We start from the raw sequence: 13,614 nt of genomic DNA, 5'->3' as shown, positions 1-13,614 counted from the left end.
GTTGAATCAAAAGTATCCTAGCTGTCATAGTAGGCATTCTCCACATACCCCTACATATACACATGGGACTAGCTCCCCATTGATGGTTTATGCTGGGTGTCTTGCCAGCCCTGCACACGGGAATTCAAACCCAGATTTAATTTTATTTTTTAAAAATAAAGAAAGGTAATGTTTCATGTGCCCAATTTATGAAACAAAGTTACATTCTATAATATCCAGAAGGAAAAGACAATAATGGAAAAATAGCTCAATAAATCATGGCACACCCACTCAATGGACCGATACACTGTCATTAAAAATTTGTTGTGTGAGGGGTGCCTGGGTGGCTCAGACAGTTGGGCATCTGACTCTTGATATCGGCACAGGTCATGATCTCTCAGTTCGTGGCTCAAGCCCCACGTTGGGCTCCACACTGACAGCGTGGAGTCTGCCTGGGACTCTCTCCCTCTCTTTCTGCCCCTTCCCGCTCATGTGTGTCATGTGCACTCTCTCTCTCTCAAAAATGAATAAACTTAAGAAAAATTTGTGGTGTGAAACCTATATGAGAACACAGAAAATGCAAACATTATAAGTGGGTAAAAGCAGGATACAAAGTTTAGTACTAAGTTTGAGCTCAGCTATGAAAAGATCACAAAACTTCACAGAAAAAGTCTGGAAGGAAACAGAAAAATGCCAACAATATGATAACCACTAAGGAGTGTTTTGAGTGATACCATGGTTGGATTGACATTTAGGAATTCCTTGGAGTCTCTGGGTGGGAACGTGATCCAAAAATGTGAGCCCAGAATAGGTAACATGAGTGGCTTTATTCAGTTCTCCTTTACCCCAAAAGATGAAAGGTAATTACACAGCAACTTGTCACAATCTACTTACTGCTCTTCTGTTTTTCTCCAAATCATGATCTTATCAGTTTCTATTAATATTTACTTAGTACCCATAACTAACTGAGCACGAACTATTATTTGCAGTGGACTCTGACATCTAAGGTGCCACCTATTATCTGGAAAACTTGGCATTTCTCACATCGGTGAGTTTAGTACAGCCCTCATTCACCCAAGCTGTTCACTAAGGTGCAGCCTCCCCCTGGCCCTGACCGTCACGACCACCACATGTGAACATGACAGCAAACTTGAGTCGTTTCCAAAGTCGCTAAGATTTCCTTCCATCAGGGAGACTTATGTAGCTTCCAGGAAGGCCCCCTCTCCAGGGCGCTGCAGTTTTATTGTCAGTTCCAACTCTTTTCACCTTCTTCTCCCTCCACTTATTCCGAAAGCCTGGAAGAAAAGAAAAACAGCCACTTGTCACAAAAAGATTGGGGACCCCAGCTCTAGGATAATCTGACCCGTGTCCCATCTACGAGGCAACTACAAATTAGTGATATTAAAGGAACAGGAATACAGTCAATCGCCTCCCATCGTTTGGAACGTGCACTAGAATAGAATTGAAAGTCTAGATTTTGAAATCTAAAGAGATCCAATCTCATTAGAAGCGCTAAGGCTGCACTGCCCGATACAACAGCAACAGTAGCCAAGTGGGGCTCTTGAGCCCTTGAAATGTGCTGATCCGAGCTGAGAGGTATTGTAAATGGCAAATTCACACTGGATTTCAGAAACTCAGTATGCAAAAAAAAAAAAAAAAAAGAAAAGAAAAGAAAAGAGAGAGAAAAGAAAAAAAGAATACAAACTCTCATTTAGAATTTTCTATATTGATTACATGTTGAAATAACATGTTAGATATATCAGTTACATTGATTAAATCATATATAATATTAAAATTAATTTCATTTGGGTTTTTTGGTTCATTTTTAAGTGTAGCTTTCAGAAAATGTTAAATTACATCTGTGCCTCACATTTGGGGATCACATATTTTTTTTAATGTTTATTTATTTTGAGAGAGAGAGAGAGAGAGAGAGAGAGAGAGAACGCATGCGCCTGCATGAGTAGGGAAGGGGCAGAGAGGGAGCCAGAGAATCCCAAGCAGGTTCTGAGCGCTCTCAGCACAGAGCCCACCGCCGAGGAGGGGGGGCCATGAACAGTGAGATCATGACCTGAGCCAAGATCAAGAGTCAGACAAGTAACCAACTGAGCCCCCCGGGCGCCCCAATCACATTAGATTTCTGTTAGATACGTGCTGTGCGAGATATATTGCCAGGTACCCCTTATACTCCTGTTTCTATAGAAAACATAACTAACACTTGCTGCTGGGCTTCTTTGTGGCCTAGCTGGTTAGGGGCAGTTCCCTCTTTTAATCGACATAGCAGCCCCACAAGGCACACACGAGTTTGCCTACTCACAGATGAGAAACCTGAGGCTCAGAGAAGTTCAGCAACTTGCCCGTGGCCATCCGCTGATATATGGTAGAGTCAGGAGATCCAACACTGGATTATCGTTCAGGGAGTTACCCAGTTGCCAAGGCTTTTGTCTCTGCCATGACTTGAAGACCTATACAAGCAGAGGGAGCGATGCCAAACAAATGCAAGCAGATGAGTTCTCTAAAACTGCAATCGCTTTGCACAGACAAGCCTCAGTAAAAAATAAGACTACACCTTCCTAGTCCTAGATCCCATTTGACAAACATATGACTAGTGACAAGCAATACAGTATTGCCTTCCTGTTCAAGCTAACCGTAACTTGGAAAAAGGTGCGGAATGGGTGCTTTTGAAGAGCTAGGCTTTCCCATTCAAAAAAGGAAGATTCGTGTATTCGTCTAAACTTTCAGATGTGGCAGGAAGAAAAACTTGCTACTTAGCCTTATCATTTACAATTAAACAGTGCTGCTGTTATTTTTGGCCAGGTTTATAGATTCCGTGAGAATGTTTAACACTATAAAATAATGGAAACTGATTACAGTAATTTATATCCCTAGGGATGAATAAGAGGTTTGGCTAATCCATATCTTCCTCTTCAAAACTCGGTATCGTCAGACAGCTTCATTGACTGCTCCAGTTTGTGGTTTGGATGTTGGGTTCACGGGTGTTCATTTTACCTATGTATTTATTTAAAGAGAGAGCCACGCATGGACCTGATATCTTGAGCCCAGGACTATAATTCAGTTCTATGTAATGATGGACCCCCTTCAAAAATAGTACAGTCGCAGCATACTGATCAGGTTCTATAAATGCATGCTATCGATTTCCATAAACGCCTCAGGCCAATCAGGGGCTCAAAGATCCAGCCTCATTCTAGATACCATTCAGAATTGGGAAGTATCAGTTCCTTCTCCAGAGAACCCTTCCCTTTACGCTGTCTCCACTTAAGAAGTATCATCCTACTCAGCCTGAAAAGCTCTCCTTTGCTCCACACAGTTCCCCTTCCCAAGAAAATACAACTCTTCAGCATTCCATTCCCTCAAGACTCTGCTCTTTCCTAGCCATGACTCCAAGTTCAACCTTTAGGCACCATAGCCGAGGAGTTGGGTCAATATTTTGTGGTGTGGGCCTTTGGGCATTCCTTGTGACACCAGGCCTCCCATCACCTGTCCCCCCTGAGGAGTCGGATCGGCCCTAGACGCTGATAATCCCCACTCGGCCATCCCACAAGATTAGGCAGTTCTACTAGCACTGACAGCGTGGTCTTAGGCGAATGAGCTAACCTCTCTGAGCTTTGGTTTTCTCACCTGGGAAATGGGAGTGATAAGGCCTCCTTTAAAGATTTGTCGTGAGAGGTGGAGAAGGTACCCTCCCGGCCGGAAGAAGCTCTCAATTATGGGCACTGTGGCTGATTCGCTGCATGCGAACGGGACAGCACGGCCTCGGAGACACCTGACCCCAAAGCTGCAGGCCTAGATCTGCCACGAAGTAGCTCTGTGGATTTGGGAAAATTGCTTCATCTTTCCATGCCCAATTCCTCCTATGTAAAATGAGAGGGCTGCACTTCAGCTGATCTCTAGATAGAAGATCATGAGTCTCTGAGAAGAGCTCTAACTAAAATACTCAATTATTTATCAGTGCCCATGTAGTCACCTGCTACTATCTTTCATCGGGTACTAACTTATTCAACAGATCCTGAGGGAAGAGTGAGCACAAGCACTTTCCCAGAAAACAAGAGAAAATAATTTTGTGTTCCTTGAGGGAATAATTAACCTGAAGGGTAAAGGAAATAGTGAAGGGGGGAGAACAACTACCCCCACTGTACAAATAAAAGCTATATTCGTGTTCAAAACCAAGTTCAGAACTCTGATATTATTCAGAGTGAGTTAATTATTGTGTGAGTCAGAGCTGTATTCTGTCTCCCCTTGTATAACTCCTTGTATAACCCTTTTCTTCTTTTATTCCTTTCCCTCAAATGACTTCATTCTTTCTGTGTGTGTGTGTGTGTGTGTGTGTGTGTGTGTGTGTGTGTGTCTGTGTGTGTTTCTTCTCAGGATTCCTATTGTTGCTCTGGTTTCAGCGACAAAGCCACTTTGGTCTTGAGTGAGTTTTATCTGGCAGTATAACCTGAGGAACGCCTGTTCCCATTTTTGTGCTCTGTGGCCGCACGAAAGTGGAGGAGGCTGGACTCCTACACACACCTCATAGTCGTGGTCAAGGAATTCCATGTGAATTATACGTAAGCTGAATTTCAGTAGACGATAAAAACCAGAGGAACGCTTTCTCTCACAGTTATTTGTACAGGTGCTGCCGAAGAGAGCATTCTCTCTTTGAACGGCAAGATTATTTGAACTTCCAACCTGGAGCAAGTCTTTGGCTCTATCAATAGCCTTTCTGGCTTTCCACACGGAAGAAGACTTAGCCGTATCCTCCCCTCAAGCTTCTCCGTCCAGTCACTTACCTAATATGCTCTTGTTCTCTGTCTGCTCATAGGACTCACCGCGCTCCACGAAGAACCACTGCATACACACTGCAGAACTGCTCTGACGTATCAAGTCACTCCGACTCCCTGGAGACACAAAATCTCTTCAACACTAGAACGAAAGGAAGAGAGAATGTGAGGGTGAGCTCACGGGTACAGTCTCAGAATAACCAAGAAGGGAGACAGGGATGGCCGCAAGCAAGGAGCAGACAGCTAAGAGAAAGAGGGAATGATTCCGGCCAGAGGTGACAAGCGTACAAGGAGATGCGGTTAAGGCCCTGCGGGTCTGGAGTCCTGTCTACCACCTACGTGTCTTTCTGGGAAGGCAAAGTACTGGTGCACGTGGGCGGTGGTGGCCGTGCAGCCTTCAGCCACTCCCGGCAGCAGTTTCCTGTCCGACTTCTCACCAGCACGTAGCTTTTCCTGAAGACCCTGTTCTCACTAACGTCTGCCAGAAACACTTAGAGAAGATGACCCCTTTCCTCCCCCACACCGAATTCATGCTAAGGTCACTGACCAATGATCTTCATGTCCAGGGGATACTTTTTAGTCCCTATTTTTCATGATCTCACAGTCACTCCGTCCTTTCTGAAAAAAACTCACTTTTCCTTTCAGTTCATTGGCTCCACGCCCTCCTTGTTTTTTCCTTTGCTTTCTAGTCATTTCCACGTCTCTTTCTCTGACCTCTGCTCCTCTGCTTCCTTTGAGGTTCCTTAGAGCCCTTTCAGAGGCCCTCCTCTTACTGGCTTCTCCCTTCTTGGGCAATCTCCGCTGTCCCCAGAATGTCACTTACCGTTGAAATTCTAACTCCCAAGTTTAAATCTCCTGCCCCTGGGTATGCAAATGCCTACTTGACATTTCCACATGAATGTCTCAGTGACCCCCTCAGGTTATACATGCCCAAAGTCATACTCATGTTCTTCCCACCAAAATTCTTCTCTTCCAGCATGGTTCCCTTCCTTACAAAATGGCAGTTCTGCTGACCAGGTTGCTTAAGTATGAACCTAGGCACCATCCCTAACACCTCCCTCTCTGTCACCTCTCACGCTCCATCAATCGCCAAATCTTTTGATTCTCTGACCTATATACCCATCTCTTAAACCCTTCTGCTTCCCTCCATCCCCACTGCCACCATCTTAGCCAGGACTACCATTACTTCTCACCCGGGCTGTTGCAGTATCCTTATAACTGGTCTCTTGCCATCTTCTGTTGCACCTCAATCCCTTCTTTCATCCACTATAGCCCACGTGATCTTTAAGAGTATAAATACGGAGGGGCGGGGGGTTGGCGCCTGGGTGGCTCAGTTGGTCAAGCGTCTGACTTCAACTCAGGCCACGATGTCACTTTTGATGAGTCCGAGCCCCACATCCGGCTCTGTGCTGACAGCTGACGACCTGGAATTCAGAACATGTCCCCATTTTCGTAAACTCTGCTTAGAATCCTTCAACACCTCAGGGCAGCTGGGTGGCTCTGTCGGTTAAGCATCTGACTTTGGCTCAGGTCATGATACCGCGTTTGTGGGTTCGAGCCCCGCTGACAGCTCAGAGCCTGGAGCCTGCTTCAGATTCTGTGTCTCCCTCTCTCTCTGCCCCTCCCCCGCTCATGCTCTGTCTCGCCCTGTCTCAAAAATAAACATTAGAAAAAAACTTTTTAATAAAAATAAAACTGTAAATATGGGCATGCCACAATCCTTCAGCGGCCTACAAGGCCCTGTCTCGCCTAGCCCTAGTCACCCCTCCACCTCCTCTTGTACAACACTAGCCCTTATTCTGTCGGCTCCAATGGCACTGGATGTCTCTTAACTCGTTAAAACACAATGCTTTGCCTGCCTACAGCTTTTGGATATGCTCTACCGATTGTCTGAAAGGCTCTTTCAACCTCAGAGTCTGCCTTAAACATCACATCCTCAGGAAAACCTTCCCTGACCATCCAGAAGAAAGAGCTCTCCTTTTAATCATTTGCATCGTACCATGCAGTACTTCATAGCACACTGCACACTTGAAGTTAATTAATAGCCATTTTGGTTTAATGCCGGTCTTCCTCCTGTGGCTGTAAGTTCCGTATCGGCAGAGCCCATGTCAGTTTGTCCACAAGGGAGGTCTCAGTTCCTAGCTGATGGTGGGCTCCCAATAAACTCTGTACAGTAACTGACTCTGAACACTCCTGCCTGCCATTACCCCTAACGCTTTCACCAAAGCACTCTCACTGAATTGAAAATCGCCTGTTGAATCCTCCTACATTAGCTTCCTGTGGCTGCTGTAACACATCACCACAAACTGAGTGACTTCAAACAGCACACGTTTATTCTCTTACACGTCTGGAGGTCAGAAGCCCTAAAATCAAGGAGTTAGCAGGGCTGCGTTCTCTCTGGAAGCTCTAAAGAGGAATCTATGGCTGGGCCTTTTCTGCCTTCTAGAGGCTTCCTGCATTCCTTCGCTCATGGCCTCACATCACTCCAACCTCTGCTTCCCTCATCATGTCTCCTTCTCGTCTCTCCTGCCTCCCTCCTATCAGAACCTTTGTAATGACACTGCGCCCATGCAGATGATCCAGAATCATCTCCCCATCTCAAGACCCTTAGCTTAATCATATCTGCAAAGTCCGTTTAGCCACGTGAAATAACCTATTCACAAGGTCTGGGGACAAGCAGATGGGCATCTATGCCTCAGAGGGTAAAATCTTTGCCGAGTTTTCTGGAAAAAATACTGAACTTTGCTACGAACTATCACCTACCATTCACACTCTGTACACACCATGATATGGACCATATTACAACTCTTTCTCCTAGATCCCCTTGTAAATTAGCTTTGATTAGTATGTCCTTGAGGATGTACATATATTCCATAGTGCCTGCGTATACACAGTACTCGGGGATCCTTAGAATATCCTTCCAGATTTCTGTCCCTTTGGTGAGGAAGACAGAGCCAGAGCATGGGGAAGGAATAAAGCCGGCAAAGCAGCTGACGTGACCTTGCCTTGTTTGACCCTGGAGTCTCCCCTCCCGACTGCGAGTCTCCCTTCCAAGCTGTTGCTTCCTTGAGAAAATGGCTGAGGGGATGGTCACAAGCTGTCTCACGTGGAAGAGTCGCAGCAAGAAGCTGTGGCCGAACATTTTTAGACACATTTATAATCTGTCAGAAAGTACACAAATACTTGACAGTGAGTGTGGAAGCAAAAAGGGTGTCGTGAGCCAAATAATTTGCATCTTAAACACTTGACTTAACGGGTATGAAGATTCTGGAGGTGAGAAGGCCTGATCCCCAAGGTGCTACCCACAGACTGTTCACCTCAGACTTGGGGTGAGTGGAAACACTCAGCCTCAGGCGTGGTCCCGTCTTGTGTCACAGCTGCCCTTACGTGCTCTCCTTGACCGTTATGGGAATCAAACAGAAGATGTTGCTTCTGGCAGCAGAGTGTCCTAAGAGTGAATCTCTTGTTCCCAACCGGCACAATCTGGTTTTTTGAGGAAGTAAAGACAGGTTTCTCTCTCTCTCTCTCTCTCTCTCTCTCTCTCTCTCTCTCTCGTGGAATCTATTCCCCCTGTAGTAACCACATCTCAGCTCATTAATCCTTGGTCCCATCTAGACATTATTGCTTTATGGGCATTCTGGTTTCCCCCCAAGTTCTGATTATTTACCCACAAAAGATTTCCAAGGGGACAGGAAGCAATCGGTAACACTTGTTGTGTACTCTACTTACCTTTATCTATTCAAATAATAAACATCACTACTGAGAAAAGTTCTAGGTAAGTTGTTCTAAGTCACCTAACCCTGAGATGGACACACCTTTAGTGGAATCTAGTCATGATGTCTTATAGCTTGGAGGGTAGAGGTCATCTGGTCCACCCCCTCATTTTTGTAGATGAGGAAGCTGAGGTTATAGACACCTAAGGAAACTGTGCGAGGACATGCAGGTCAGGGTGTCGACAGTTTCATAAAGCCATAAAAAGTATCAACCAAGATTCTACCTCTCCAGTTGATAACAGTCATAGATATAGCTCCCATGTAATAAATTCAGTCATAGATATAGCTCCCATGTAATAAATTCAGTCTTTCACAGTTTTAAAGTTTGGTGATAATTCGACCCGAGCTAGGCCAAAGTTTACTTCAAACCTATGAAAGAAAATCTTACTAAGTAACTAATGGTCTAAAAAGGTCACAGAACATATAGTTTACCTATGTCTAGTAACAAACTAGTTAAAGGACGTTTGCCTTTAACTACACGCAACTATACTTCTGATTTTACAACAAATCGTTAAAATGGGCTTTGCGAAACTTCAGCTTAGAATCATCTTGTCAATTATTTCATCCTCATTATATACTTGCAATTTTAAAAATTGTTTCTTTTACACAATGAGCCTGAGAACTTACATTGATCAAGCCTTATTATCCCTTTATGGACTCAGAGTTAGAAGGGTTTAACCGCAGGGCTTCAAAGCAAATCAGAAACTGTGTGACAAAGCCAACTCTTCCAGAACAACTGCCCTCATTCACCTTGAGTGAATCTTGGACACTTTGGCTTTGATGAATAGAGAGGGTGGAGTGTTCGGGAATTTGTTTTTCCCCACCAGTAATGATGCAGTACTTTTAATGGCAACCCCTATTTATACACATCAAAAAACCGCTTCAGATGAAAACTGACAAGTCACTACCAGGCACTAGGTCTTTCAGACGAAGTCCTTTGCCCTTCCTGCCTGCAACCCCACACCATTATCCCAGGCAGTTTGTGTCACTCAGCTCTCGGCAAAACAGCAAGTGTGAAAGGATTTGGATTAAACTCTGGACCCCTAGCAAGAGATTTAAGAAAAGTCCAATTTTTTCTTCATTGCAAAATTAAACTGATTCCTAGTGCAAAGTTCTTTCCCTCATTGAGGACAGGGAATGTTATCCAATGCTAGGTAGTTGTAAGAGAATCTGGCTTTGGGCTGGATCCCTGCATTGAAAAGACATTTTTCATGTTCCCTGTGATTTTATCTCCCTCTTCCTTCCCTTGTATCTAGGGTTGCCAGGTAAAACATACAGGGTGCCCAGTGGAAGGTGAGTTTCAGATAAACAACAAATTTTTACATATATATTAAAGTTTTTTATTTATTTTGAGAGAGAGAGAAAGAGAGAGAGAGAACACAAGCAGGGGAGGGGCAGAGAGAGAGAATCTCAAACAGGTTCCATGCTGTCAGTGAAGAGCCTAATGCCAGGCTCAATTTCACAAACCCTTGAGATCATGAATGGAGCTAAAATCAAGTAACAGACACTGCACTGATTGAGCCACCCAGGTGCCTCACCAACAAATATATTTTGAGTACAAGTATGTCCCGTGCACTATTTGGAGCATATTTCTACTTTAAAAACCTATTTGTTGATTATATGAAATCAAGTTTCAATGGGTGTCCTGTATTGATCATTTGTCTTTTTGGCTTTTTGTTTTTCTAAATGTGACAACCCTACCTGATTGTCCTCTTCCAACACTGTTTTGTTCTTTCTCCTAAAATTTTCTTCAATAGGCTTTCTTCCCAATTTCATTTACCTCTTTAAGGACAGTGGGTTTTTTTCTTTACCTTCTGCTCTTGTTTGGTGGGGGGGGGGGGTAACTAGTGTTTAGTGATTTTGGATTGAGATGGGTAGTACCAGCCTTCTGTATGAAGGGGCTCAGAGCCACACATCAAGGAAGATTTGAATAGGGCCTGTGTGAAGCCATCTCTTCTGAAGTTCTGCCTTCACCACATACCCCTTGGAGTTAAGCATTGCCTTCTCTAACTGGTGCTTGCAAAACGTCCCTGGGAAACATTAACACAAGTTACTAATAGCTTAGCAGAAGCGGTAGTAATGATTTTTAAATTTTGTTTCCGTCTAATTTATAAAGTCTTTCTTGGAAGTATAACATGCATACAGAAGTGGGTCCAGTCAGTAAGTGCACAGCTGGGGGCGCCCGTGTGGCTCAGTTGGTTAAGCGTCAGGTCACCATCTCACAGTTCGCGAGTTCGAGCCCCACTGTCAGTGCAGTCTGCTTGAGCTTCTCCCTCTCTCTCTGTGCCTCCCCCATTCACAAGCTCTCTGTCTCTCTCAAAATAAATAAATAAACTTAAAAAAAAATGAGTGCACAACTGGATGAATTTTCCCAAAGGGAGTGTACTCAGGTAACCAACACACAGATCAAGAAATACAACATTAGCAATAGCACTGCTAGGAATTTACCCAAGGGATACAGGAGTGCTGATGCATAGGGGCATTTGTACCCCAATGTTTAGAGCAGCACTTTCAACAATAGCCAAATGATGGAAAGAGCCTAAATGTCCGTCAACTGATGAATGGATAAAGAAGTTGTGGTTTATATACACAATGGAATACTACGTGGCAATGAGAAAGAATGAAATATGGTCTTTTGTACCAACGTGGATGGAACTGAGAGTGTGATGCTAAGTGAAATAAGTCAGGCAGAGAAAGACAGATACCGTACGTTTTCACTCTTATGTGTATCCTGAGAATCTTATCAGAAAATCGTGGGGGAGGGGAAGGAAAAAAAAAAGGGAGGGAGCTAAACCATAAAAGACTCTTAATAACTGAGAACAATCTGAGGGTTGTTGGGGGGTGGGGGGGAGGTGAGGGTGGGTGATGGGCATTGAGGAGGGCACCTGTTGGGATGAGCCCTGGGTGTTGTATGGAAACCAATTTGACAATACATTTCATATAAAAAAAAAGAAGTAAACACTGAAAAATGCCATTAAAAAAATAAATACAACATTAGAAGGGAAATCCTGTCACGTGCTACAATATGGAGGAAATCTGAGGACATGATACTATGTGAAATAAACCAGTCACCAAAGGATAAAGACTGCATGATTCTACCCATATAAGGTATCTAGAGTAGTCAAATATATAGAAATAGGAAGTGGAATGGCAATTACCAAGGGCACTGGAGAAATGAGGAGTTATTGTTTAATGGGCACAGAGTTTCAGTTTTACAAGATGAAAAAGTTCTAAAGATCTACTTCAAAACAATGTGAATATACTTAACACTACTGAACTGTACGCTTAGAGACAGCCAAGTTGGTAAATTTTACGATACGTATCTTTTACCACAATAAAACAAGAAACACAACATTACCAGCCCCCCCAGAAGCTCTCGAGCTCCTTTCCAGTCATTTCTGCCTGTCCAAGGTAACCACTATCCTCATCTCCGAAGACAGCCCATCTGCTCTAAAAAGATTCTAGAGTTAGTAAGAAAAAAGGTGTACCAGACCCCTTTCCTTCTGACAGGGAGACTCCTTCAAGTCAGAAAAGGACCGTCCGAGAGCCTTAGGCTCGCTGCGGTGGGAGGTGCTGAGGGAAGAAAAGGGCACCCAAGAGAGAAGACACAAGCGCTGGAAACAAACACCAGCTACTTTGCGTTCTTGCCAAAGGTGAGCCCTGCATGTTCATTACGAGTTTATTCACTGACGACGCATTGTTTTTCATTTTCACTGTGTTGACAACATGATCTGTAGGTTCATATTAGGGTCCCGCTCAAAGTATGCATTTATTTTTTGTTACTGTGTGCACAGCACTAAGTGCTTATTTTCTTACCGGAGTGTTTATTGCCTCTACATAAGGCATGAGACGAAACAGATGTGCTCGCTCCTGCCTGCCTCCGAATTCCTCACGGGCAAATTCTAAACTCAAGGAAATTTAGGCTCACTTCATTTTACAACAGTAAAAACTGATCCACTGGCCTTTTTGACTACGTCCTTTTCCAAGAGGTCACCAAATGTTCTGAAGAACGAATGGCAAAACTGTGAACTCTGATCAAGAAAATGGGTAGGGGCGCCTGGGTGGCTCAGTCGGTTAAGCGGCCGACTTCGGCTCAGGTCATGATCTCGCTGTCCGTGAGTTCGAGCCCCGCGTCGGGCTCTGTGCCGACGGCTCAGAGCCTGGAGCCTGTTTCAGATTCTGTGTCTCCCTCTCTCTGACCCTCCCCTGTTCGTGCTCTGCCTCTCTCTGTCTCAAAAATAAATAAACGTTAAAAAAATTAAAAAAAAAAAAAAGAAAATGGGTAAAATTCCGCAGACGATGGCTTTTTCTCATGATGGTCGGCGGATGCCACTGTGGGCAGTGGCAATAATGCCGATGGCTCAGCTGATGCCAGGAAGGAAAAATAAGGAAAATGGGTAAAATTGTTACTTTAGACCACAAATGGTAGTGACTGGGGCAGAGGTGAACAATTTGCTTATAGTCTTGAAGCCAAGGGAATGCGATATCAGATGGTAGGAAGATATGCTGGGACCGTGGAAAAAGAAATGGCATTGCCATATCATGCTAAGGATTAGCCACTTAGATTAGTTATTGGGTCTCAGACCCAATGACTCCTTTAATAACACATACTCAGTAGCCCTCCCGTACTAACCTGAAATGAAACTCACAGGTGATACCACATACCCCTATGCATAATTGTAAAAATCAATCAACGTAACGCCCTGATAGAAAGGGCAAATAAAAATAAGTAATTTATAATAAAATAACGTGCACCTCAAAATGTAAACTCAGGCACAGCGATACTAGAAGACAAAATAGAGGAGCCGAACGCTTACACTGTCATACCATCACTGTGAGTGACGGTGCAAGACAAAGACTGACACAGGTGTGCCCTAGTGGCAAAATCAGTTACCACCAATGTTGCTAAGACTTCCCAACATGGTGAACAACTTTTGGAGGGTTCGAAGCAAAACTAAATGCAAGCATCCTTGTGCTCTTGGAAACCTGGGTGCTTATTTTCATCAACATGACAGCTCAGCAGAATATCTCTGAAGGTCATGGTGCCTGGGTGGCTCAGTCGGTTAAGTGTCTGACTCGAT

At 44.1% G+C, this 13,614-nt stretch overlaps 1 long non-coding RNA gene and 1 other non-coding gene across 2 annotated transcripts in view; one reads left to right on the top strand and one right to left on the bottom strand.

Annotated features, from left to right (window-relative positions):
• Positions 1-787: 787 nt before the first annotated feature.
• LOC125157402 (uncharacterized) overlaps positions 788-13,614 on the bottom strand; it is a 68,884-nt gene continuing 56,057 nt past the window's right edge. Inside the window, exons 2-4 of the long non-coding RNA XR_007148967.1 lie at positions 4,770-4,902; positions 2,294-2,441; positions 788-1,274 (exon numbers count right to left, since the gene is read on the bottom strand). This is a non-coding gene — a long non-coding RNA (uncharacterized LOC125157402). The remainder of the gene's footprint in view (positions 1,275-2,293; positions 2,442-4,769; positions 4,903-13,614) is intronic.
• On the top strand, positions 12,825-12,911 carry LOC125158023 (small nucleolar RNA SNORD35). Its single transcript, XR_007149148.1, has one exon. It is a non-coding gene; the product is annotated as a small nucleolar RNA SNORD35 (small nucleolar RNA).

The sequence above is a fragment of the Prionailurus viverrinus genome, chromosome X, assembly GCF_022837055.1.
Source record: "Prionailurus viverrinus isolate Anna chromosome X, UM_Priviv_1.0, whole genome shotgun sequence".
Lineage (NCBI taxonomy): Eukaryota > Metazoa > Chordata > Mammalia > Carnivora > Felidae > Prionailurus > Prionailurus viverrinus.
This window is presented reverse-complemented; position numbering and strand designations above follow the sequence as displayed.